The sequence below is a fragment of the Eubalaena glacialis genome, chromosome 10 (genome assembly GCF_028564815.1).
Source record: "Eubalaena glacialis isolate mEubGla1 chromosome 10, mEubGla1.1.hap2.+ XY, whole genome shotgun sequence".
Taxonomy (NCBI): domain Eukaryota; kingdom Metazoa; phylum Chordata; class Mammalia; order Artiodactyla; family Balaenidae; genus Eubalaena; species Eubalaena glacialis.
In genome coordinates, this window is record NC_083725.1 from 102439739 (window position 1) to 102464943 (window position 25205).

Here is a 25205-nt window from a genome sequence, read left to right on the forward strand (position 1 = left end):
CTTCTTGATTATGTCCACATTCCTCACTATATTGTGACCCTAATCTTGGTCTGCCATTTACTATTTAATGATCTCAGGCAAGATGCGTAATCTCAAAATACTTCAGTTTGTCAGATAAGGAAATAATAATACAGCCTCATAAGGTAACTGCAGCGTTTATTATCTGTGGCGCAGTTTGGCATTTGGGGCCAGATAATTCTTTGTTTTTGGGGGTGACGCTCTATGCCTTGTAGGATGTTTAGCAGCATCCCTGGCCTCTATCCACTAGATGGCAGTATCACCCTGTCTTCTCCCTTCCCCCCACACCCCCTCCCACCCCCATTTTGGAAATGGAAGTGTCTCTAGACATTGCCTAAACATCTTCTCAATACAAACATATTGAAAACTACTAGGGTGCTGGGATGAATAAATTAGATACTTTTAGATGCTGGACATAAACGGTCCCTTTCAGTCACTTAGTTCTTGGGAACTCCTTGTACGTTCCCCATGTCCCACCTTAACCAGAGGACCTGTGGTTCCCAAGATTAGTCCTAGGTTTTCCTGCCTCCTTGTTTTGTGGTTCTTTCCGCTGACGACACTCTTTTATGCTACTTCTGCCTTGCAAACTCTTAACCATGCTCCAGAATACTTCTACCAGAAATTTCACCTAATTTTTCCCAACTGAATTATATTTCTCCCTCTAAACATTTTTACCATTATTTTTCTACCTCAATCATTCTGCCAAATTTTATAGTCATTGGTATAATTGTATCATTCTCCTGTTGGAACTGAAAATTCCATGAGAATGAGATTCTTTGTTTTTTGCCTTTTTAACCACAATAGAAGTGAGCACGATTTCTGTCATATATTAGTTGCTCATTAAATGTTTGTTAAATTGAATTTAGAGCACAGAAGAAATAAATAATTTATTATAAGGCAACGCCTCCAAATGTTCAAGTAAACTAAAAAACGTTAGAGAAGAAAAACTTAAAATTGTATCCAGATGCTTGTTGAAATAATCAGATAATTCAGCCAATAGAGTTTTATTGTTTAAATTACTCACGCAACCACCTTGGTTCTCTGCTTCTCTTTGCACAAGTAGGGACAGTTGAGAAAGAATTATAGTCGTCATTTGAAAACTATTAAGTGATTTGCCTACTGATGGAATCCGTATTCTTTTGCTAGAAACAGAATTTATCAAATAAAGGAGGTACAGACAAACCTACACTATTGCTTTATTAATCAAGAGGGAGGGCCAAGGAGGCAACTGCCACTGTGGAATGATGCAAGGTGGAAAGTGAAATGGAACTTTTTTTTCTGCCTCTACCTGTTGTCTTAGAAAAAAGCACCCCCTCCCCCTGTCCACCACAGGTGCACACACACACACAAACACACACAGAGTTTGTTATGGTAGGTGAAATTCCTTGCTCTCTAGGAATTTGAAACCTAGACAAGCTTATACACAGCCACTGTTATGTGATACATCTGTGATAAAGTAGAAAAGACACTGATCTTCAATTTGGAAAACATGAATTCAACATCACCTCTCAACATCACCACTTAACAGCACTGTGACTATGTTAGGTTGAATAATGCACCCCCCCCACCCCCCCCCCCCCCCACACCCCGCCAAGGATTTCTACATCCTAATCCCCAGAACCTGTGGATATGTTGCCTTATGTAGCAAATGCGACCTCACTGGTATAACTGAGTCAAGGATTTTGAGATGAGGAGATTATCCTGGACTATCCAGGAGGGCTCCAATACGAGTAAGTAAGGAGGGTCAGAGTTAGAGAGAAATGGATTTGAAGATGTCACGCTGCTGTCTTTGAATAAAGAACAAGGGGCCACAAGTCAAGGCCATTGAAGGCTGGAGAAGGGCAGGAAACAAACTCACTTGGAGACTCTAAAAGGAAAGCAACCCTGCTCACACCTTAATTTTATCCCCTTGGGGCTGGGTTTTGATTTCTGAGCTCCAGAAACATAATACATTTGTGTTGTTTTAAGCCACTAAGTTTGTGGTACTTTGGTATAGCAGCCGTAGGAAACTATGACAGTGAACTTGATTAAGTCTACTATCTCTTTACGCCTCAGTTTCCAAATTTCTAAAATTTGGGCAATATCTATGTAACCAGATTGTTTGGGTGATATAAAAAGGTAAAGTAGTAGGCATTGGTTATTTTAGCCATTTTACCAAGTTTTAGTTATTCTTTTGATATAGCTTCTCAGTTTTCTTTCTAGCACTTAATGTTCAGACACTCAGATAGGGTTGACCACCTAATATAGTCATGTGGCAACAAATAACTTGGCCAACCTATCAGCAGAACTGGTTGTGAGAAGGCAGGTGATGCAAGGCATGCCAACCACAAAATGTTTTACAAGGACAATAAGGAAGGAACTTGATCCACTGAGGCTGCCAAAGTAATGTAAACCTATAGTTTTTTGGGGAATTCTTTGCCACCACATAGGAGAGGCTGCCTGAGACAAATGCCAGCAGTGATGAGAACAGAGCTATGAGATTAGCAGTGACAGACTGCACATACTAGTTATTGAGTATCTAGATCTATCCATGCCTAAAGCTACTCTGTTCTGAGAATGTTTTGGTTACACGAGCAAATAGAATGTATGTGTGTATGTGTATATATATATACACACACATATATATACATATATATGTATATATATTATATATATCAGGTAGATTGGATTTTATTTGCTCAAAATGGAAAAAAAAATGACTTAAAAGTGTGTCACAAGGAATATACTATAAATATATAAAATCAAGTTACATTTCTCTATGAAATATAAATGCTAATGGTAGAAAATTCAGATAGTACTGACAAAGTGCTTAGCCAAAATAACGAATCATCCCAAACCCCACAACTGGAGATAATCACTATTAATATATGAATTTTTTTTAACTCGACTATGAATGAATGCAAAGCGTAGTAAGTAGGAGACTTTGGGGTGGTTTTCTAGAGAGTGAGGCATCGAAACTTAACCTTGAAGGATAAGTTTGATTTTGACAGGCAAAAATAAGGAGGAATGTTTTGATAAAGGTACAAAGATAGTTCAATGGAGAAAGGATAGTCATTAAGCAGGAAGTACTGCAACAATTAGATATCCATATGCAAAACTGTGAACTTTGGTCCATACCTCATGCCACATGTGAAAATTAACTCAAAATGGTTCATAGCCCTAACTGTGAAGTGTGAAATTATAAAGCTTGCAGAAGAAAACATAGGAGAAAAATCTTCATGATCTTGATTTTGGCAAAAATATTTTAATATAATACACATGATCCATAAAAGAAAAAAATAATAAATAGGACTTCACCAAAGTTAAAAGCTTCAGCTCTTGAAAAGACATTTTTAAGAGAAAGGAAAGATAAGCTACAGACTGGAAGAAAATATTTCCAACCCATATATCTCACAAAAGACATAACCAGAATACATAAAGAACTCACAAAACCTAATAAGAAAACAGACAACTCTAACAAGAATGATGCAAATAAGCACATTAAAAGATGCTCAACATCATTAGTGGCTAGGGAAATGCAAGTTAAAACCACCATGGAATACGATAACACTATATACCTATTAGAATGACTAAGATCAAAAAGTGTTGGCAGGGAAGTGGAGGGTCTAGAACTGTCAGTCATTGCTGGTAGGAATGTAAAATATTAGAAGAGTTTGGTTTACTATATGATACAGCCATTCTACTCAGTATTTATGCAAAGGAAATGAAAGCATATGTCCATACAAAGATCTGTGTACCAACGTTCATAGCATCTTTAATTGCAATAGCTAAAAGCTGGAAACAATCCAAATGTACATCAAAACCTGAATGAATAAGCCAACTGCAGTATACATATATAATGGAATATTACTCAGCAATAAGGACCACTACACTTTTGAGAAATGAAATGGCATGAATAAATAGGAGAATAATTATGAAAAGAATCTGGATGAAAAGAATTATATACTATATGATTCCTTTTACATAAAACTCCAGCAAACAAAAGTGAATCTGTAATGACAGAAAAAGATCAAGAGTAGCTTGGGAATGAGTTGGGGGAGGAGGTTCAGAATAGAAGGAAGACATGGGATCATGAGAAAACTTTTGGGGGTGATAGATAAGTTGATTATCTTGATTATCTTGATTGTGGAGACCAAGATCAAGAGTCTGTGGAGACTGTTTGGCAGTGTTTATATATATATCCAAACTTATGATATTGTACACTTCAAATATGTCCAATATATTATATATGAGTTATACCTCAAAGTTGTGGAGAAAAAATGAATGGGAAGGGAGAAAGCATATGAATAATTGCAAGGAAGGGCACGGGGGAGATCTGGGCACAGTAAGTACTCCCACGTGGCCGGATCATAGAGAATATAAAGATAGAGGAAGACTGTCAATTGCATGTGAAGGTATTTCAAGGTAGTTAAGAGCAGAGTTCTGAAGCCAGACTTCCCAAGTTCAAATCTTAACTTTGCCATTTACTAGCTGTGTGACCTTGGATGATTAATTTTTCTCAGTTTGTTCATATTAGAAAATGGAAATAAAAATAGTACCAGCTTCAGAGGGTTGTTCTGAGGGTTAAATAGATATGCAAACTTAATATATGCAAAATATTTATCCCATGCAAACATGACATGGTTACAATAATTTTGGCCATTCCTGTTATTATTATTTTTTAACAGTTGTATTGAGGTATAATCCATATACCATGCAATTCACTCATTTAAATGGACAATTCATGATTTTTAGTATATTTACAGTGGTGCAACCATACTACAGTCTCATTTTAGAACATTTGGTCATCTCAAAAAGAACCTCCCTACCCATTAGTGGTCATTCCCCATCCTTCTCACCTGCCTTTGGCAACCACTAATCGGCTTTCTATTTCTACAGATTTGCTTAATCTGTATTCAAATTGATATTGAACTATATCTATATCATATTCATATTCAACATTTCATATAAATGGAATCATACCATATGTCATCTTTTGTGTCTGGTTTCTTTCATTCAACATAGTGTTTTCAAGTTTCATCCATGTCATAGGATATACCAGAATTTCATTCCTTTTGATTGCCAAATAATTTTCCATTGTGTGGCTATAACACATTTTATTCCAGTTATTATTATTGCAGAATAAAGTGTTTTTGACCAAAGGGGAAGGAAAAGGAAGGAGCAGAGGTGTGATCTTAGTAGCTGTCCAGAAGCCCAGGAGCAGCAGGGAATTATATTTGACTAGAGAAAAGAAAGAGTGGTTAAAGAAGAAAACTGAACATTTCACAAACACATGCCAGAGACTCACTCACTTCCTCAGGGCTGGCACAGCCTGGAGTCCAAGGAATAACAGGTGACTCATTCATTCTATGCAGAGGCAACATAAAGAAGAAATTCCTGCTTTCTTACTCCTTGGTTCTGTCAAGTCATTTCAATCCTTGAAATGTCAGTTTCCTCCAGTCATCTTCCCACCCCTCCATTCACCCCCTCCAGCCCTGGGCTTATCTCCCAGGCCCCTTGTGAGCATCATATCTTATAAAGGTAAAAAGTATTTTATTAACCAGAACATATTTTTTAAAGTACAAAAATGTTTCAACAGTACAGCGTTCTAGAGGCATTTTGAAATTGTTTTCTGATAACCAAAAAATGCTTTAGAGAGCCCTGAATTTCTTAGGAATTGATAGATAAGTAAAGAACAAATCACCACCCCCAACTAGTCATTGCGGTTAGTTAAAAATGTTCCGATAGACACCAATGTCCTTGTAGTAGGACTCTATTCTATTCATATTGTACCACATTGCTTGCCACAATTTGCAGGATATCGTGATATCTCAATAAACCTATTTTTAAAGCAAAAACCAAATTGCATATTATTGTGCATCAATCAGTGTGTGCTATATTTTAATGAAACGGTAAAGAGGTATTATTGATAATAACCTAGCTTAAGTTTAATGAGCATGTATTATGTGTCTGACAGTATGCTAATTTCTTTACATTCATTGACTCCCAATAACCCTTCTGTATAGAGGAGCTGAAGGCAAGAGAAGCAAGTAACTTTTTTAAGTTTAAAAAGTAATTTGCAAAGCTGGGGCTTCATCCCAGTTTGATTTAAAGCCAAAGCCTTTGAAAAGGATTTCAGTTTACTTTTTTTTTTTTTTCTTTGCTAGAATTAAGGGTAATAATTACGTATCATCTCACATGCAAAGGCTTTAGATTCTAAAGAAAGGATATGGAGAGGGTGTCTTGTTTTGCCTTTTCTTTAGACTCCACTTAAAAATATTCCAAAAAACATACACGTCAATTCTGATATTTCAACCTCCACTAACCAGTTCACCTGAGCTATCTCCTAATTCAAATTACACTCCTTGAAGACATTGAGGATTCTTCAGATCCTCTGTGTCACTATCTCTGCCAAAACAGAATATGTCTCCGTATTCTGTGCCACCATACTTTACGCTGTCATTTATTCCAAAACTTTTCAAAACTCAGCTTATCCATGAAATCTTCCACAACTGAGGCGGAAGCCACCCAGACATTCTGTTAATATCTTCAGTGTGATTGATATTTCTCTCCTGCAGTGTGGCAAGAAAGCATATGCATATATGTGGGCAAGCGCATATATCTTTATGTTAATGTGCATCTGTTCTTCTCATCTCTACCATATACTATTAAGATATTAAGCTCCTCGGTTCTGTCCTTGCTTCACTCCACAAAAGAGAATATAAAATCACCTGGGTCATCCCAGTGCCTAGCTCCACAGCATGATATACACGTTCAATAAACATTTACTGAATGAGTGAGTGAATGCTCCATCATGACAGTGACAGCCTTGAAGGCTGTCTTGCACACAGAGAAAATAAGATCACATACAAATGTAACTGCAAATAGTTTGCCTTCTCAGGTATTTTATTTTTAAGCATTTTTAGCTGAAATGTGCTGTGGAACAGCTGAGACTTAGCAGGTAATTTTCATTTCACTTCTGTTTTCCAAATGGTTACCACTTAACCAAATACTCTATCCTTAGAGCGTGCTTTTCCCCCTTCAAGTATGATACTATCATACGATGCTATATGCTTTGGACAACTTTCCTTTAAAGCTATGGAAGTCTTTCATATCTTGTTATTTATCATAGATGTATTCCCTAGGTTAGGGCAAACGAAGAAAACTAAAGATGAGTCATGTGGTTCTAAGCCACCAATTCCCCTCTTTTGTTATTAAAAAAAAAAAAAAGAATATCTGAAAAATCCAAAGTCAGAGTCCTGTGGGTCTCCTGTTTTGTTATATCTGATGTCAGACTTTGTTAATGATTACTGTTACTTCAAACAACTGTCATCAGAAATAAACATTATAATGTGTTCTGTTCTACAGAGTCAGAAGAGCTGCCAGAGTTTAAGAAGATTTGAATCATACTGCCTAGATTTTAATCCCACATCCACCTCCTTTCTATTTGAATGACCTTGAACAGTTACTTCTCTTCCCCTCAGTGTCTTTATCTTTGACATGAAGGTTGAAAGGGTGCTTGAGGATTCATTGAGATGATTCCTGTGAAGAGGCTTAGTTCCAGTAATATGCATAGGAAGTCCTTCCTCCATTACTGCTACCAGCCATTATTTTTATGACAATAGTAATGATAAGATAAGAGGTTACCATTCAAAATCTCTTAACAGAGAAATTCCTAACCTTTCATGGCACCAACACAGATCCATCCAAGAATGCTAAGTGGAAAGCGATTTCCAGGGAACTTGGATCTACTGGGCTGCTCCCGTCTTAGCCATAAGTGCAAAGGACACTTTCTTTACCTCAGGGTTACTAACTACTCCATGAATGCGGTATGGTGGTGGTTCTCATTGACAAAAAATGTTGCCTGTCATTTCAGTAAACAATGAATGTTGCCCTCCATCAAGCCATCAGCCACTGCAACTTCCCCCAGTGGTGAACCCTGAGGGGAATTCAGGATGGAGAAAAACAGAATACTGGCCCTAGATAGTTAAAATGCATATGAAAGGAATAATTTTGATGAGCCCAGACTCTTGGATCTTCCTATACATATAAAAACACTAAAATTATTAACTTGAAATGTCTGCTTTTTGTGATTAGCAGTAATCTCTGGATGACCAACTACATGTTTTTTGGTTTTGTTTTTTCAGCAAAATCTCCTATATATCCTGGCTTCTCCCTTACCTCTTTGGAAGAGTTCCTCAGAGCTATCGGAGAGGCTGATTCCTGGGCTATAGCCCTCAGTAAGTTCCTGGAATAAAAACATAATTCTCAACTTTTAGATTGTTCATTTTTTTTAGTGGACATTCCAATATTCTAGAAGGGGCAGTGTCAGCAATTTGGATGAAAGAAAAGGGGGCTTAGCTTGAAGGGCATTTACTTGAGAATCTAGTTGCTTCCAAAGTTTTGATAGTGGTTATACAAGAGCTCAAGTTCTCCCAAGCAACACGTTGGCATCTTCCTGAGCAGGCACCCTTTCTTTTGAACTTTACAGGCTTTCAGGATTGTGAATCTGTCATTTTCATCACTGCCACTCAGGTACTCTTTTCACTGAGAACCAAATATGTACCACACCAGAAGTAATCTTGGCTTTACCCTGTTACTGAGCAGCGCATATATTATTGCCTTCCCCTTTCAATCATCCTCAATGTCTCTTTTCAATCCCTAGCCCTGGGAATGAGATCTCACATTCTTGTTCTTTAGTCCTATTTGTAAATGACCAACTGGTTTTGTTTGAAGTTCCCCTCCCCCATGCTTTTTACCCTATTGCTAGTGGCCATAGCCCCTCAATTCTATGACTTACAGCAACAGGCAAGAGATGTCATCACTTATAAACTAGGACAATTGGAGTCACAGCTCAGCCCCATTCCCAGGAAAACATGATAGGTCCACAGATTCACCTCCTTTCAAGGCCTCCTTCTGGAGTGAAAACAATATGGATTATAAAGAGGTAGTATGTGTATTTATCTTTTCATGGAGGTAGAGGGTCTTCTCTTACCCTTTGAAGAACTTTTCCCTTAGTTTGCAATTTATTTTTTTCTCTCAATTTATATACTTGCATGCCTATGTATTTCTATTAAAAAAAGAATATACAAAAAGAATATGCCATAACCTTATTATTCAGATATTTTTCTATACGTATAAAATACATAATATATATGTAACATATAATTATTGATATCATATTTGCATAAATTACTGTAATCAGATTTTTTAAATTAATAATGTATTGTGAACATATTCTCATGTCTATATATTCAGAGCAGCAGCTTCATTACTAATGACTGTATAGTGGTTTATTATGTCAACAGGCCATATTATAAGAAATCTTTTGTTTTCAGGTATTTAGGTTGTTTCTAATATATTGCAATTATGCATGTACATATATCTATATCCATTTGTTTACTGATTTCTTTAAGATAAATCTTAGAAAAGAAAACGTTAGGTCAGAGGCAGGCACATTTTAAAGGCTTTTGATAACATGCCATGTTAGTCTCCAGAAAGTTTTATCAAGTTACACTCTCAACATCCATTTATAAAAACACTATTTCTCTATACTCTTTTCACTACTGAGTGTTTTAATTCAGTTTTTAATGTAAAGATCTAGAAGGAGGTATCCCATAGGGGTTGAGATCTCCCTGAATAGGGCTACATCAGATTTATGGTGTAAAGATTTGTTAACAAGGGCCTGAGTCATGGGAATGTGGGCATGCTTTTTCTATTACCATGAACTCTATGAATCAGCTCTAATAACTATTTCAGCCACTACCAATACTGCCACATTTCAGAGACAACCCAAACTGGAAAAAGCTATGTATTTTTTATCAAAAAATTCCCATGGATGTGATAATAGCAAATATCCTTTTAGTTCTCTTTGGACTGGGGCAATAATATTGTTTCACTTGAAATTACATATCTCATTTTAGACATTGGGGATCTAATTAATAGATAGGTTTCCAGGAATAAGTGGAACTCTATTTGTTCCTAAATAAAAATGTCAATCATCAAGGAACAGCCACTGAAATTTACCCATGTAGATGTCTACTTTTTGTATATGAATCACAAACCTGACAAGGCTATTTGGAACTTTACTTGTTCCAATCTGTTGCACTGTTCATTTAACCACCTTCCAGAAGACAATAATTCTCAGTCCTTCTATTAGCAAGGAGAAGTCAGAAATAAGTGCTGGTAGGCCAATTCCTATTAGGATAACATTTCCAAATGGGACAAAAATCTGCATGCCAGAGTTTATACACAATAGATAGGGAAGAGCTGTGATAGTTAATCAAAGGAATGGTTGTATTCTCTGACCTCCCCTAAGATTTTAATATGTTTTTGCAGAAGGTTCTTGGAAAATTTCCCTGAATATCCAAACATTCCTACAGAACCTGCTATCCATTCATTTTACTAACTGATTCAAAATATGATTAGATACTTCATAAATCTCAAGACAAAATTAAAATTAGAATGCTCCCACTATGATTTGATTTTATTATGCTGTGATTTATTGGTGCACAGGAACCAGATAGCCTTGAATTTCTGAGATAAATTCTTTAGGATGGATCTCTCAGGGATGGATAATAGCTTTCTCTTAAGTTACCTGTGTTTTTTTTTTGTTTTATGTTTTTTCATTTTGGTTTCCTAATGCTATGCTAAAAGAATAATGTTATAAAGGCTTTGAGGATATGGAAAAAGGGGAGATAACTGATATGGACTCATTTAAAAACAGATGGTTAAACATGTATATTTTGGAAAATTGTCTAATATATTTAAAATTAATCTAATTATTCATTCAATCACTTTTTTCAACATATTTATTTATTTTTACTAAATATCAACAGTGAGCACATCTTTGGTTGAACTTCATCTGGAGGAATCCTGAGGTCTTAAATTAGGGTTCTAAATTAGGATTTGCATTTGTTTCTTTCTGGAGCAGGAAGCCCTACTAACCTAGAACCACTTTATCCCTCCCCTCTTTAAGGTTTTTGCTTTATGAAAGATTTTTAGGTTTGGCTCCCCCAGTGAATTTCCAGTCTTTTTATATCCTTACTGGTCCTCTTCTCTCTTTCAGCAAAAGATTTTTCATTTTGGGGGACTAGTTGATTTCATACTTTCAAGCTTACATAAACCTTGCAGAAATACAACTTTTGAGTGTCAAAATTAAAAGGTTGATCAATCTAGTAGTCCCTTGACATTCTTTAAGGATATACCCAAGAGACATTTGCCAATAATTAACTTTCTAAATGTCACTGTAGTACATACATTTTTGTAGATCACCCATGTTAATAGGTGATACACCCTTTATGCTACAAGGTGCTGTGGATTAAATAATATTAAATATAGACTCCTTCATCCTGATGCTAGCCCTATCTCATTTTTGATGATTAATTATTCTCCATGATATGTATTCGTGGTGGAGTGGCAAATCCAGATGACTACTGTTACATCACAGAAGATAAAACTTTCCAATCCATTGTATGTTTTCTTTTGCTACTCCAGTATAACCAAGGGGAGGGCAAATCACCAAAAGCTGACCAAATTGTATGGCCAAAATAAAACTTTTTCTTGCATGATCTTGAATCTCAGATGAAGAAATATCAATATGAAAGGAACATGGTTCATTCATTCTAGAGGCACCAACCAGTTGAAAATATTAAGTGGTTGCTGCTACCAAGACCTTCTACAGATGCTTGGCTTGGTTCATAGTCCTATACCAAGTCTATTATTTTACTTTTCTTCAAGCTTATGATTGTTTTTCTATACTTTCAATAAGTTCCCTTTCCTTGGTTTTATGTTTACCAACAAATAAATCCAGGAGACACAGATGATATATTAAATTACAATTATAATTCCCATTGAGACAAGTCCACTGAAAAGTCAGCTAAGCTCACTTACCTGGATAAACTGTTCCCTCCACACCCTCTTTACAGAATAATTTAATAGTATGCCTGAAAAATTAAAAATTACTATATGTAATGGGCTTTTTAAAAACAGTAAAAACCACAAATGCCAGCAGTCTATCATATAGCCATATGCTCTGTGACAATACAGACAACATGCCCATTGTGATTCTAATAATACATGATGTCTAACAGGCAGTTGGCAAAAATTCTGCTTAGAATCTGGCTTGCTTCTTTAAGCAGGAGAAATCACAGTGCTGTGGCTGCCTCCATCACTCAGGAGGGGTTCTCTTAGTGTGCTACCAGGTTAACAAAATCCTCATGCAAACTGTAAAGAGCCCTTCCTCTTCTTGGCAGGACTCTCCTATTCTTCAATGGTATTTGGGAAGAATACTTATTCCCTATTTCTATTTTATTTCTCCATTTGAAAAAAATTCCATTATATTAGCTATTCTGGCTTCTCTGTACTTGCCTTACTTTCTCCTTTCCTTGGTCATTAGAGTTGCTTATGTGATTGGTGAACTGGGGAGCAAGACTTTGTCAGTTATAGTTTAACCCATTCTCTTCACTTTCAGCTTTAGGGCTGGGTATTTACAGGAAGAAGAATTCACACCTGCTATCCACACTGGAAATTTTATGCGGCAGCCTGCCATGTCGAGAGAGCCTGCAGTTGCCTAGCACTTCCTGGGACTGGATGGGTAAATCTATCTAGTGCTGGAGTTAAATGTTAGGAAGCTTACATGCTGAAACAACATTTTCAGATATTAACTGCATCATTTATAAAAAGTGGAATCTGGCTTTCCATTTTTACTCTTTTGATTTATAGAACATCACTTTTGTTCTGAACTTTGTAAGTTAGAATGGAAGCCACAAGAAAACAGGTTAGTGGTACTTGGAACTTACTTACCTTATCAAAATTTCTCAACAGGTCCTGATCTTCCCGAGAAAATCCAAAGAGGTTAGAGAAGTGTTCTGGATTTCTGTAGATAATGTTTCTTTTATACCTGGAGGAAGACAACACAAATATCATATTTTTAAATCATACTATACAATTGAGAACAAATTTAGTGTTAGATATTCCAGCCTGTCACGCTCCCCCAACAGAATTTAGTCATTCTTTTTTCTAATACAGATAGATAGACAGACATAGATATCAACATTGACATAGATGTAAAGATAAAGATACAGATATTTACTTTAGTTTACCCATTTCTAAATTTCCTTATCTTTCTTTCCTTTGTCAGTGGTCAGTGCACTGTATTACTGAAGTGTGTCATGTGTCATACACACTTCATTGGAGAAGCTTGGGAGATTTCTTACTTTTACCTCATCCCTCTGTCATAAGTTGAAAACAATAGAGATAATTATCAGTTTATTCTAACCCTAATAGCCAAATGGACATTAAAAAAACTAGAAAACATACACTGTAATTAACAGACTTCTCAGTTTGATATAGCAATAAAGAAAATAAGTAAATACGGGCATTGGACTAAGAATCAGAACTAGATTCAATTCGTAACCCTACCATAATTAGGTAGGCAATTTTGGACAAGTATCTAAACTTCTCTGAGTCTTAATCTCTCCACATATAAAATTAAGAGCTTTGTGCAGAATTTCCTCCAAGTCCCCTTCCATCTTTCAAATTCTGTGATAATTTTCCTTCTGAGGATGTGGTGTGATATAGGTAGAATTGTCAGGAGGAATTTATGGTAGCAAAATCCTCATGTTTAGATAAATCTTGAATTTTTGTAAATTTATTCTAGGTACTCAGTTACTGGCTTCTATCTCTGCTGGGCAATTAGTTACTTGTAGGTAAATGATACTAGATTGACTGTAATCAATTTCAGGTTTTTCTATTGAATAAATCAACTATGTATCTCATGGACTTTAGTAAAATTGGATTTTTAATTCACAGGATTCATAACCATTTGGGGCCAGTGGCTCAGCTGTCTATCTTCCTGCTACGCTAATGTTGAGAGGAAGACGTTGGAATTCTATAGAAACTGGAGAACTAGAGGCTATTTGTAAGATAGCTTACAGAATTTGACATTATATCATGACTTTTTCTCCCTGTCAGATATCTTCCAAGGGAAAAATATTTCTGGGTGAAGTATTCATATCTAATTGTTATTTCATATATCATTGACCTGCAAAAACAATAACAATTCCTAAAATTGAGAATTGAGTGATAACTACAAGTACTGTTTACAAAGATAATTTTAAAACTAACCCATGAACATTTTTTGTTGTTGTTAGTAAGTAATGGAGATTAATTTAAGCCTGTATTACATATCCGGTGCTGGAATAAACTCTCTACATTATTTTACAGATTAAGCCTTATAACTACCCTATTAAAATTTTGAATTATGATTCTCGTTTTATAGGTGAAGAAACTGAGGCATGAGTCAACTCCCCAAAAAGAGATAATAAGTGGTGAAGTTAGCAGGTTTGTGTGATCCCAGAGCCTATAGTCCTTACTATGCTATATACCCTGGCCCTACAGAGCTTGTTGGCTACACCTAGGCCAGTAAATATTCAATTTCAATAGGTTCTCTCAGTCCTTTATTATCTGAGCCTCTGAATGCATTGGTTGATATTTTTCTTTTGATATATGAAGGTCTTGTCTGATTTCTCTCCAGGACTATGGTTTTTGTATTTCATTTCTGTGTTCAGGGGAACAAAATGCTGCTTTTTCCATCTTCTAGCCTGAGTTTTCTGCCTGGTATTTAGCATGTTTCAAAGAAATGTGTGCATATCAGGATGCTTACTTTGTATGCATGTGAGTACAGAGAAGTGAGCTAGGTGGGGCTGCCTGCAGGTGCAGAGGCATCGGATGTGAAGAAGCACTGTAGTGGGTGGTTGTGAAGAGAAGAACGAAGCAGAGAGTTTGTTGATCAGAACAAAGTGAATCATATCATTACACAGACTCACAGAATGTGGGGCTGGAAGAGGCCTCACTAATCAATTAGTTCAAATTTCATCGTGTATAGGTGAAGGAAATAAGATACAAGGTGTTCAGGAACTAAGAACCAGGTTTCTAGATTTCATCCATCCACCCAACGTCTCAATAGTAACACCAAATCCTTAATTACATGTTTATATGCATCTCTTCAAAAAGAAATTTACTACTCTAGGTCTGCATGTATCAATCACACCGTGTGATGTAAGACCCAGAGAGCATAATGCTTACGAAAAAGACCTTGAGGTCAGACCAACCTGAGTCCTAGGGCCAGCAACATCCCTTTCTGCTTGTGGAACTTTAGGAAAGTGACTTAATCTCTTTATGGGAGAGTTTCCTAATCTGTAAAATAGGGTAATGAGAGAAGACTCCTCTCTGTGCTGTTTTGGGGATTAAGTGAGAAATTGTTTTAAAAGACTTTGCATTAGGATCTGGCACAGAGTAAGGAAGCATATACAAAAATTACCAGATATCATCTCCATCATCATTATCATCAGCAGCATTAGCATTATTTCTCTTATGTGATATCTTAAGACATCCTTTGAAAAATGTGTTTTCCTTTTAAATAAGGAAATATAAATCCCAATGAAAGAGATTCTGGATGAAGAACTAACAAAACAGACTGAAATCACCAGCATGGTCCCAGAGACTTTAGGTTTCTCATCAGTGAAATGGAAAAGACACTGATCTCCATATATATTTGAAATTACATGTGCAATACTCTGAAAGAATACATTCAGAATTTGATCTTTTGCTGAGGACTGTCCAAATCAGTGGCACTCAAAGCCAGAAGTTCTCATAGCTTCTCATAGCTAGGCCTCATAACTAAAACAAATGATTTTACACAACAAAACAAGAGAGAGAAAAAGAGAAAGCCTCATTTTTTTTTTCTTAATCATAAGTTGGTGTGAAGAGATGTCCATTTGGATTCTGCTTCTAGAGAGCTCAGTTATGCGGTATTCATAAAAAATAGTTCCAAATCAATACAACATGTTTTAAATTTACATTAACATTTAAATTAATGAGAAGCTTAATGTGAATTATGGCGCTTTAGCTGTTTAGGACTATGTTCCTTCTTGCCAACTTGGAACAGGGTCTATTGACTCACCTTCTCAGTCTCATAAACAACCTTCAGACTTTATGTGTTTTCAGTGCCAGAGGACTTTCAGGCTGGTGAAAGCTGCCGTATTGACATCACCAGGGATTGAAGTTGGCCCTCTCCAACTAAAGATGTAAAATGCTTCCAGCAACTACACACACTTTCCCTTAAGGTCAGATTGCCATACACGGTTGTCAACCCTGGGAATTCTCTAAGATCAGAGCTTACTCCACATCCTCTGGTCACCATTCATTTATCTAACAAATTTTTCTAGAGCACCAACTGTGGACATAGAACTGTGCTAAAACAACACAGATTCTACTTCAAGGAATTCATCATCTATTGAACGATACAGCACATATATACATATATAAACAATTCTAGAATAATATGACATCTTCTATGATAAAAGAAGGTACATACTGGGTGCAATTAGAGGCACTTGAATTAGATTGGAGGAGAATTAAGAACAGCCTTCTGAAGAAATAAGGCTTGAAAGACAAGGAAGAATTAGACAATCAAAGAAGAGCAGAAACTCTCACCACTCAAGAGTGGACAGCTCTGAGTGACTTTGCTTCAATGAACAATAAGTTCTGAATGATTAGAGTGAGAGGTGGGGAAAATGTGTTTGTGTGTGTTTGTGTATGTGTATATACACATACACACAAAGTGTGGGCGTAAGAAATTAACATGCATTGTTAGGCAGGGACAAGTTCATGAGAGATCTCACATGCCACACTAAGAAGTTTGGACACAATCCTTAAAATGATACAAATGCAGATGGTCTGTTGTATTTTTGTCTATTTTAATAAACTTATAGAGAAGTTTCAAGTTCACAGCAAAATTGAACAAAAAGTACAGAGTTCCCATATATCTCCTATCCCCACACACGCAAAACCTCCCACACTATGGACATCCCACACCACAGTGATACATTTTTTACAATTAATGACCCTACATTGACTCACCATTATCACCCAAAGTTTATGGTTTGCATGAGTTCAGTCTTGTTATTGTATATTTTATGGGTTTGGACAAAAGTATAATGATATGTATCCACCATTATAGTACCATACAGAGTAGTTTAACTGCCCTAAAAATCTTCTGTGCTTCACGTATTCATCTCTCCCCTCTCTCCCCACAACCCAGGGCAACGAATGATTTTTTTAATTGTCTCCATAGTTTTGACTTTTCCAGAATGTCATATAGTTGGAATTGTATAGCATGTAGCCTTTTCAGATTGGCTTCTTTCACTTAATAATATGCACTAAGATTCCTCCATGTTGTTTTTTTGATGGCTTGATAGCTCATTTCTTTTTAGTACTGAATAATGTTCCATTGTCTGGATATACAACAGTTTATTTATCCATTTACCTACTGAAGGACATATTGCTTGCTTCCAAGTTTTGGCAATTATGAATAAATCTGCTATAAACATCTGTGTGCAGGTGTTTGTGTGGACATAAGTTTTCAACTCTTTTGGGTAAATACCAAGAAGCACAATTGCTGGATAGTATGATAAGAGTATAGTTAGTTTTGTAAGAAATCATCAAACTGTCTTCCAAGGTGGCTGTACCATTTTGCATTCCCACCAGCAGTGAATGAGAGTTCCTGTTGCTCCACATCTTCACCAGCATTTGGTATTGTCAATGTTTTCAATTTTGGCCATTCTGATAGGTGTGTAGTGGCATGTTGTCATTGTTTTAATTTACATTGCCCTAATGACATAGGATAGGGAGCATCATTTCACATGTGTATTTGTTATCTGTATATCTTCTTTGGTGAGGTGTCTGTTCAGGTCTTTGTCCTGTTTTTTAATGGGGTTGTTTTCTTATTGTTGAGTTTTACAAGTTCTTTGTGTATTTCAGATAACAGTCGATTATCAGATGTATCTTTTGCAAACATTTTCTCCCATTCCTCTCATTCTCTTGACAGTGTCTTTCACAGAGAAGAAATTTTTAATTTGAGTAAAGTTCAACTTATCAATTATTTCTTTCATGGATCATACCTTTGGTGGCTTGACAAAAAAGTCATTGCTGTATCCAATGTCATCTGGGATTTCTTGTATGTTATCTTCTAGGAGTTTTATAATTTTCCATTTTACATTTGTGAAGGGTGTAAGGGTGTAAGGTCTGTGTCTAGATTCTTTTTTTTTTTTTTTTTGTATGTGGATGTCTAGTTGTTCCAACACCATTCCAGAGATAGCTACCAAAACTTTTTTTTTTTCAAGCTCTTGGTCAACACCACATGGTCAGCTAATAATCATAATTATTAGAAACTAGTAAACTGGTATTGTATTTATTGGCAAATAAATGTCTTGATACTTGGCATTAAAATAATGGAAATGGGCCTCTATTGGTGAAATTAAAGGTATTCATGATATGTGGGTTGACTTACATATTTTGGGGACACTCCTCATTTTTATATTAACACAGTTTAAGAATCGAGTGAGGCGTGAAGCTTATATCCTTATGTTATGAAAGATACCTGAGGCTTGATGCATAAATTTTTCTCTGCCAATCCATGAGTTAGAAGAATATTTCATTGGCTGATCCAACTAAAACAATATACAAATTCTGCCTCTGGAATGCTGTCTGCTGAAATGTGGCATTCAGAGCACATAAAAGAACAAAAGACGGAACTTTGTTGCATTTTCAGAACTATTTTTTGATTACTCACCAATGCAAGCATGTATGTCTAAAAAACATTTGTGTTCTTGGCAAAATCCGGTCAGCAACTTTGCTTTGCTATGACCTAGTAATGAGAGTATAGCTAATTCTTATTCAGCTCAGGCTTCTTTGCCTGTTACTATCTACCAAAAAGAGTCTAGTGCCTACATGTTGTGCAGGACCAAAGCATCTTAGATCAATTTGCAACACTTAACATGTCCAAGGAGCAAATAGGAAACTGCTGCATCCTGAGTGTGATAAGAAAGATACTGTTAGAAATAGACATTGGAAGTGAGAGTAGCATGACATATATACACTACTGAATGTAAATTAGTTAGCTAGTGGGAAGCAGCAGCATAGCACAGGAAGATCAGCTCAGTGCTTTACGATGACCTAGAGGGGTGGGATGAGGAGGATGGGAGGAATATTCAGGAGGGAGGGGATATGGGGACATATGTATGCATATGGCTGATTCACTTTGTTGTACAACAGAAACTAACACAGTATTGTGAAGCATTTATACTCTAATAAAGATCTATTAAAAAAAAGAAAAAGAAATAGACATTGAAGAGGTAGACAAGAAGAAAAAATGCTGGGACTTTTAGCTCCTGATAATATTTTTGGATTGAATTCTCAGTGTAATAGGAATCATGTAAGATATAAGAAGAGAGTACCTCTGATCTGCTTTACATTTTTTAAAGATGATATTAACCAATGTGTAGAAAATAGATTACAATGGTAATATTGGGTTCAGGGAGGAAAGTTGAGGAATACTTCAGAAGTCCAGACAAGAGTAATAAAGGCTCAGACACAGTGATAGAAATGGATGTGAGAAAAGTGGATGGATTTTGAGACTTTTTTTGGGAAAAAATTCAGTGGGATTTGCTTGTTGATTGGAAGTGAAACATAGGACAAGGAAAGACTCCTAGGTTTGGGGCAGCTGGTGGGAAATCTTCAATGCTGAATGTGGCTACCGGAGAAGGTATGTGCTGGAGGGTTGAGGTTCAGGCTTACTGCTAAGGGGTGTCTCTAGCAATGACAGAGGAAGACATATCATAAGCCTTCTGTTGACTTCCCCATGGATCCATGCAGAAAGTCACTGATTCCCACCACAGGGCTTTTAACACAGACTACATGTGGAGGGCACTCGCCAGTGGGGTCATGTGAGATGTCTTGTTCACACTGGAAGGCCTCTTTTTTCATGTCTAAGTAGAAAGAACCAAATGGGAAGTGTCAGTGTTTCAGATTTATTTCAAATTCATTGAGCCTTAGTGTTTCGTTGTAGAAAATGAATGACCAAGAAGAAGGTGTCTATCTTTATCTACCATCATTAAGAAGATAATATTCATCAAAAGCTATAGAGCTTCAACATTATTCTTGGCTCTTAGTTCAGTGCATGAATATGTTTTCATAGTCATTGATTTAGTCAGTTAGTCATTCCATCTGTCAGTCTATTGGTCAGAGGTTTGCTTAATAAACATTTCCCATAAATTAGCCATGCACTGGCTAAGTACTGGAGATGAGTCTTATATAACTCTTCTTTGGTCTCTATATCTCCTAGATATTTAGCCTGTTAAGCACCAACAAAAAATATCTCAAATTTATTTATTTATTTATTTATTTATTTATTTATTTTTAAATTTTTATTGGAGTATAGTTGATTTAGATTTTTTAAAAAAATTTTTATTGGAGTACAGTTGATTTACAATGTTGTATTAGTTTAGGTATATAGCAAAGTGAATCTGTTATACATGTACATATATCCACTCTTTCTTAGATTCTTTTCCCATATAGGCCATTACAGAGTATTGAGTAGAGTTCCCTGTGCTATACAGTAGGTCGTTATTAGTTATCTGTTTTATATATATTAGTATGTATATGTCAACCCCAATGTCCAAATTTATCCCCCCTTAACCCCTGGTAACCATATGTTTGTTTTCTACATCTGTAACTTTATTTCTGTTTTGTAGATAAGTTCATTTGTACCCCCTTTTTTTATTTTAAATTCCACATATAAGTGATATCATATGATATTTGTCTTTCTCATTACTCAGCCAAAAAAAAAAAAAAAAGAACGAAATAATGCCACTTGCAGCAACATAGATGGACCTAGAGATTGCCAAACTGACTGAAGTAAGTCAGACAGAGAAAGTCAAATGCAATTTAGAAAATTGACTTCACTGCACTCTATATTGACTCTGGTACTATTGTAAAAATTAAGGATCAAACAAACAATAAAATTGATTGCTTTTATATTTGATTTATGAAATCTCTACATCCTTTAGAAAATCAAATTTTATTTTTATTTTAGACTTCCAATTTCTAATTGTGGATGTATTTGAGATTCTTTTTTTTAAGGAATGGGATCAATATATACATATATATAATTTCATGATCTTTACACATGTTAATAGGTATGTAATGTAGATACTAACTAGATTTATACACAAGCCTACTCAAACTGAAATATTTTCATGTATATTTTAAAATAATTTTGTTTGCATAGGGAGAACTAAAATGAAAACATTTACACCCAAACTTGATATTATACTGTACTTTTCCATGGCCTGTATAGCTTTGAATAGAGACCTTTCAACATTTTGTGTCACAGTATTTCATCTAAAGTGAAGTTAATACTATGAAGCCACTTTAAACTATTCTTATTTAACATGAGAATCAGGAGGCTGGTGTCCAGGAAGTTTTCTAGGCTCTTTGGTTTTTAATCTCAAAATAACAGAGCATATCATTACTATTATCTGTAGTAAAAAGGTTAAGAAAGCAAGAGGTGAATTGCCAAAAAGAATACATTCACGTCATTATCAGTTCAGCGATACAAGAAGTCAACATGTTGTAATTTTTTTTCATAGTTTTCTTTAGTTATTGGAGACAACTAAAGGGGTTGACAAGTTACATGTATTTATGAAATCATGTAATCACATTTTCTCTTGTACTTCTCTAAGGCAGGCAATAAGAGTCAACTACGGAGATAACTCTTATTGGATCAACATTTAACAACTGAGGTACAGGACATTTCCTGAGGGTTTATGACCAGGTTGAAAAAAATTGGTAACCTCAGGAATTCCCAGGTGGTATCACTTTTTAGTTTATTTTTGCCTCAGAGATTAATAATCATGATGATTATTTCTGCCATAATTTAAAAACAGGAGAGAACTTATGTCTATTCAAATATGGACTATTTTATGGTTTCAGGGCTGTCAACTGAAGCCATGTCACATGAGCCATGATCAAGGGCTATAAGCGTATGGAGTCTGCAGAAAGCAAATAGACTTGGAGGACACTGGCCAGGAATCTGGGTCCCTGCATTGTTCTGGGAAAATGCAATGAAAACTGTTTGGTGTGCCTCAAGGCATAGAATAAGGACTCAATGTGGTAATGACAGGAAATGCAATTTCAGCTCAGTGTAAAATTAAGTGTCTAAGCCATCAAAGCTATCCAAGGGTAGAATAGACTGCCTTTGAAGGTAGTGAGTTTATTGTCATTTGAGTATTCAAGTGTAGGCTGCACAGCCACTTGGTAATTACTTTCTTACTTAATATAGTGTCATTCTCTGAATCCAATGAGTTATGCCAGTTTGGTATTAACTTAATGAAGAAGAGGAAGTTGAATTATGAACATATATGAATTGCAGTTGCTTGTGTGGTAGAGTTTGAGATGGAATTAGTAGCATTGGTCTAAGTGCCATAACATATAAATGAACACGGGAGAAGCAGTTTTTCTGATGGAGCTTTCTCTACCTACGTGGCCTTTAAAAATCAAATACACTTGAGCAGTGTATTAGTTTCCTAGGACTGCAATAACAAAGTACCATAAATGGAGTGGCTTTAAACAACAGAAATTTATTCTCTTACAGTTCTGGAAGCCAGAAGTTCAAAATCAGATGTTGGGGTGACATGACATCAGCAAAATGGCAATGAGATGTCCCTTGGACATATTCTCCCCTTAGCAACAATGACTTGGCATCCATCCACAGACAAAAGTGCCTTCATGGGAGCTCTGGGATTCAGGAGGAGATTGGGAAATCCTAGTGAAGTCCAAGACCAAAGATAGCCAGTCAGGCTTGCAAGAAGGCAGCTGACTCACTGACCGTGGTCTTGGCTACAGAAACATAAACATCTCTGGACCCCTGAGAACTTGGTTATAGCCCCTTTTGGCTTTGGATCTGTCACCAGCACCATACACCAAGAGACCTGGGAAAAGTCACATCCACCCATGCAGCAGGAAATAGACATATGGACATTGGTCCAAGCCATGGACCCTGAAGTGTCCTGTGAACCAACTTCAGACTTTCTTGCCCACAGTCTGTGAGTCTCTGGAGGAGGGCCCACCAAATTCAGTCAGACTGTAGACTGAAAGTGCCCTGTAACTGGGCTCCAGCATGTCCCAGCCACAGTCTGTGAGCATTCTTGCTGGCATAGGGACCCTGCAGGAAACACTCCTGTCTGCAACTACAGAGATCCTGAATGGGCCTTATACTAGGCATCAGCCCCTGATGAGCTGCAGCCTCATGAGCTGGAGAGTGGACACAGGAATCAAGCAAGAGAACCTCCTATCTGCACCCCCAGAAATCCTGAAAGGTCCCTATATGCTGATCCAGCTTCCTCATGGCCACAGTCAGCCAGTCTGGCAGAAGGAGTCATTCCCGTCTGTGCTCCTGGAGAGCCCTGGTCCTATACTCAGCTTCAACTCCTCCTGCCATTGTCAGAGACCAGTCCAGTTTGCCTAGAGACCTGGCTCAAGACATTACAACTGCCACTACATAAATATAAAGGATTCTAAGAGGACACTACGAACAATTATAAGCCAAAAATTGGATAACCTAGAATCAATGGATAAATTCCTAGAAACGTACAACCTACCAAGACTGAATCACAAAGAAATAGAAAATTTGAACAGATCAATAAGGATTAAGGACATTGAAGCAGTCATCAAAAAACCTCTCAACAAAGAGAAGCCCAGGACGAAATGGCTCTACTGGTGAATTCCACCAAATATTTAAAGGAGAATTAATGCCAATCCTTCTCAGACATGTCTAAATAATTGAAGGGGAGGGAACACTTCCAAAATCATTTTGTATAGCCAGTATTACCCTGATATCAAAGCCAGATAAAGACACTACAAGAAAATAAAACTACAGGCTAATATCCTTGATGAATATAGATATAAAAATTCTCAAAATAATTCTAGCAAACTGAATTCAATATGATCAGATGGAATTTATTTCTGAAATGCAAGGATGGTTCAACATACACAAATCAATTCACATGATACACCACATTAATATAATGAGGATAAAAATCATATAGCCCTCTCAATACATGCAGAAAAAAGTGTTTGATAAGATTCAATTCCCTTTCATGATAAAAGTTCTCAACAAATTGGGTATAGAAAAAACATACCTCAACATAATAAAGGTCATATATGAGAAACCCACAACTAGCATCATACTCAATGATGAAAAGCTTAAAGATTTTCTTCTAAGATCAGGAACAAGACAAGGGTGCCCACTATCGCCACTCCTATTCAACATTGTATTAGAAGTCCTAGCCAGAGAAATTATGCAAGTAACAGAAACACAAGTCATCCAAATTGGAAAGAAAGAAGTAAAATTGTCTCTGCTTGCAGATGATGTGATTTATGTACAGAAAATGCTAAGAGTTCCACCAAAAAGCTGTTGGAACTAATAAATGAACTTAGTAAAGTTGCAGGATACAAAATCAGCATACAAAAATCAGTTTTGTTTCTATACACTAACAATAAAATATCTGAAAAAGAAATAAAGAAAACAATCCCATTTAGAAAGAAAACAGCATTGAAAACAATAAAATACTTAGGAATAAATTCAACCAAACAGTTGAAAGATCTAACTGAAAACTATAAGATATTGATGAAAGAAATTGAAGAAGACACAAATAAATGGAAAGATATCATGCATCCATGGATCAGAATTAGTATTGTTAAAATGTTTCTGCTAGATATATACTAGTATACTAGACATATACCTGTATACTAGATGTATATAAACTTAAAGCTATTTATAGATTCAATGTAATCCCTTATCAAAATTTTAATGGTATTTTTCACAGAAATGTTAAAACTAATTAAATTAGTATGGGACCACAAGGACCTCCAACTGCTTTCTCTTTCTTGAGAAAAACCTGGAGTTCCTGATTTCAAAATATACTTCAAAGCTATAGTAATAAAAACAGTATGGTACTGGCATAAAAAGAAATACATAGACTGATGGAAAAGAATAGAAAACCCAAAAATAATCTTAGGCAGATATAGTCAACTAATGTTTGACAAGGGAGCTGTGAATACTCGGGTCAAAGATAGTCTTATTAATAAATATTGTTAATGCTGAATATTTACACATTAAAAAATTGAAATTGGACTCCCATATTACACCAATCACAAATATAACTTGAAGTGGATTAAACACTTAATGTAAGAACTTAAACCGTAAAACTCCTAGAAGAACACATAGGGGAAAAGTTATTTAACATTGGTCTTGGCAACAATTTTTTGGATATGACACCAAAAGCTAAAGCAATAAAAACAAAAAA

The 25205-nt window shown here is 36.0% G+C and overlaps 1 protein-coding gene across 1 annotated transcript in view; it reads right to left on the reverse strand.

Annotated features, from left to right (window-relative positions):
* LRRC4C (leucine rich repeat containing 4C) overlaps positions 1-8196 on the reverse strand; it is a 188951-nt gene extending 180755 nt beyond the window's left edge. The window contains exon 1 of the mRNA XM_061203264.1: positions 8179-8196. The gene's annotated coding sequence lies outside the window, so the exon portion shown is untranslated. The remainder of the gene's footprint in view (positions 1-8178) is intronic.
* Between the last annotated feature and the right edge of the window lie 17009 nt (positions 8197-25205).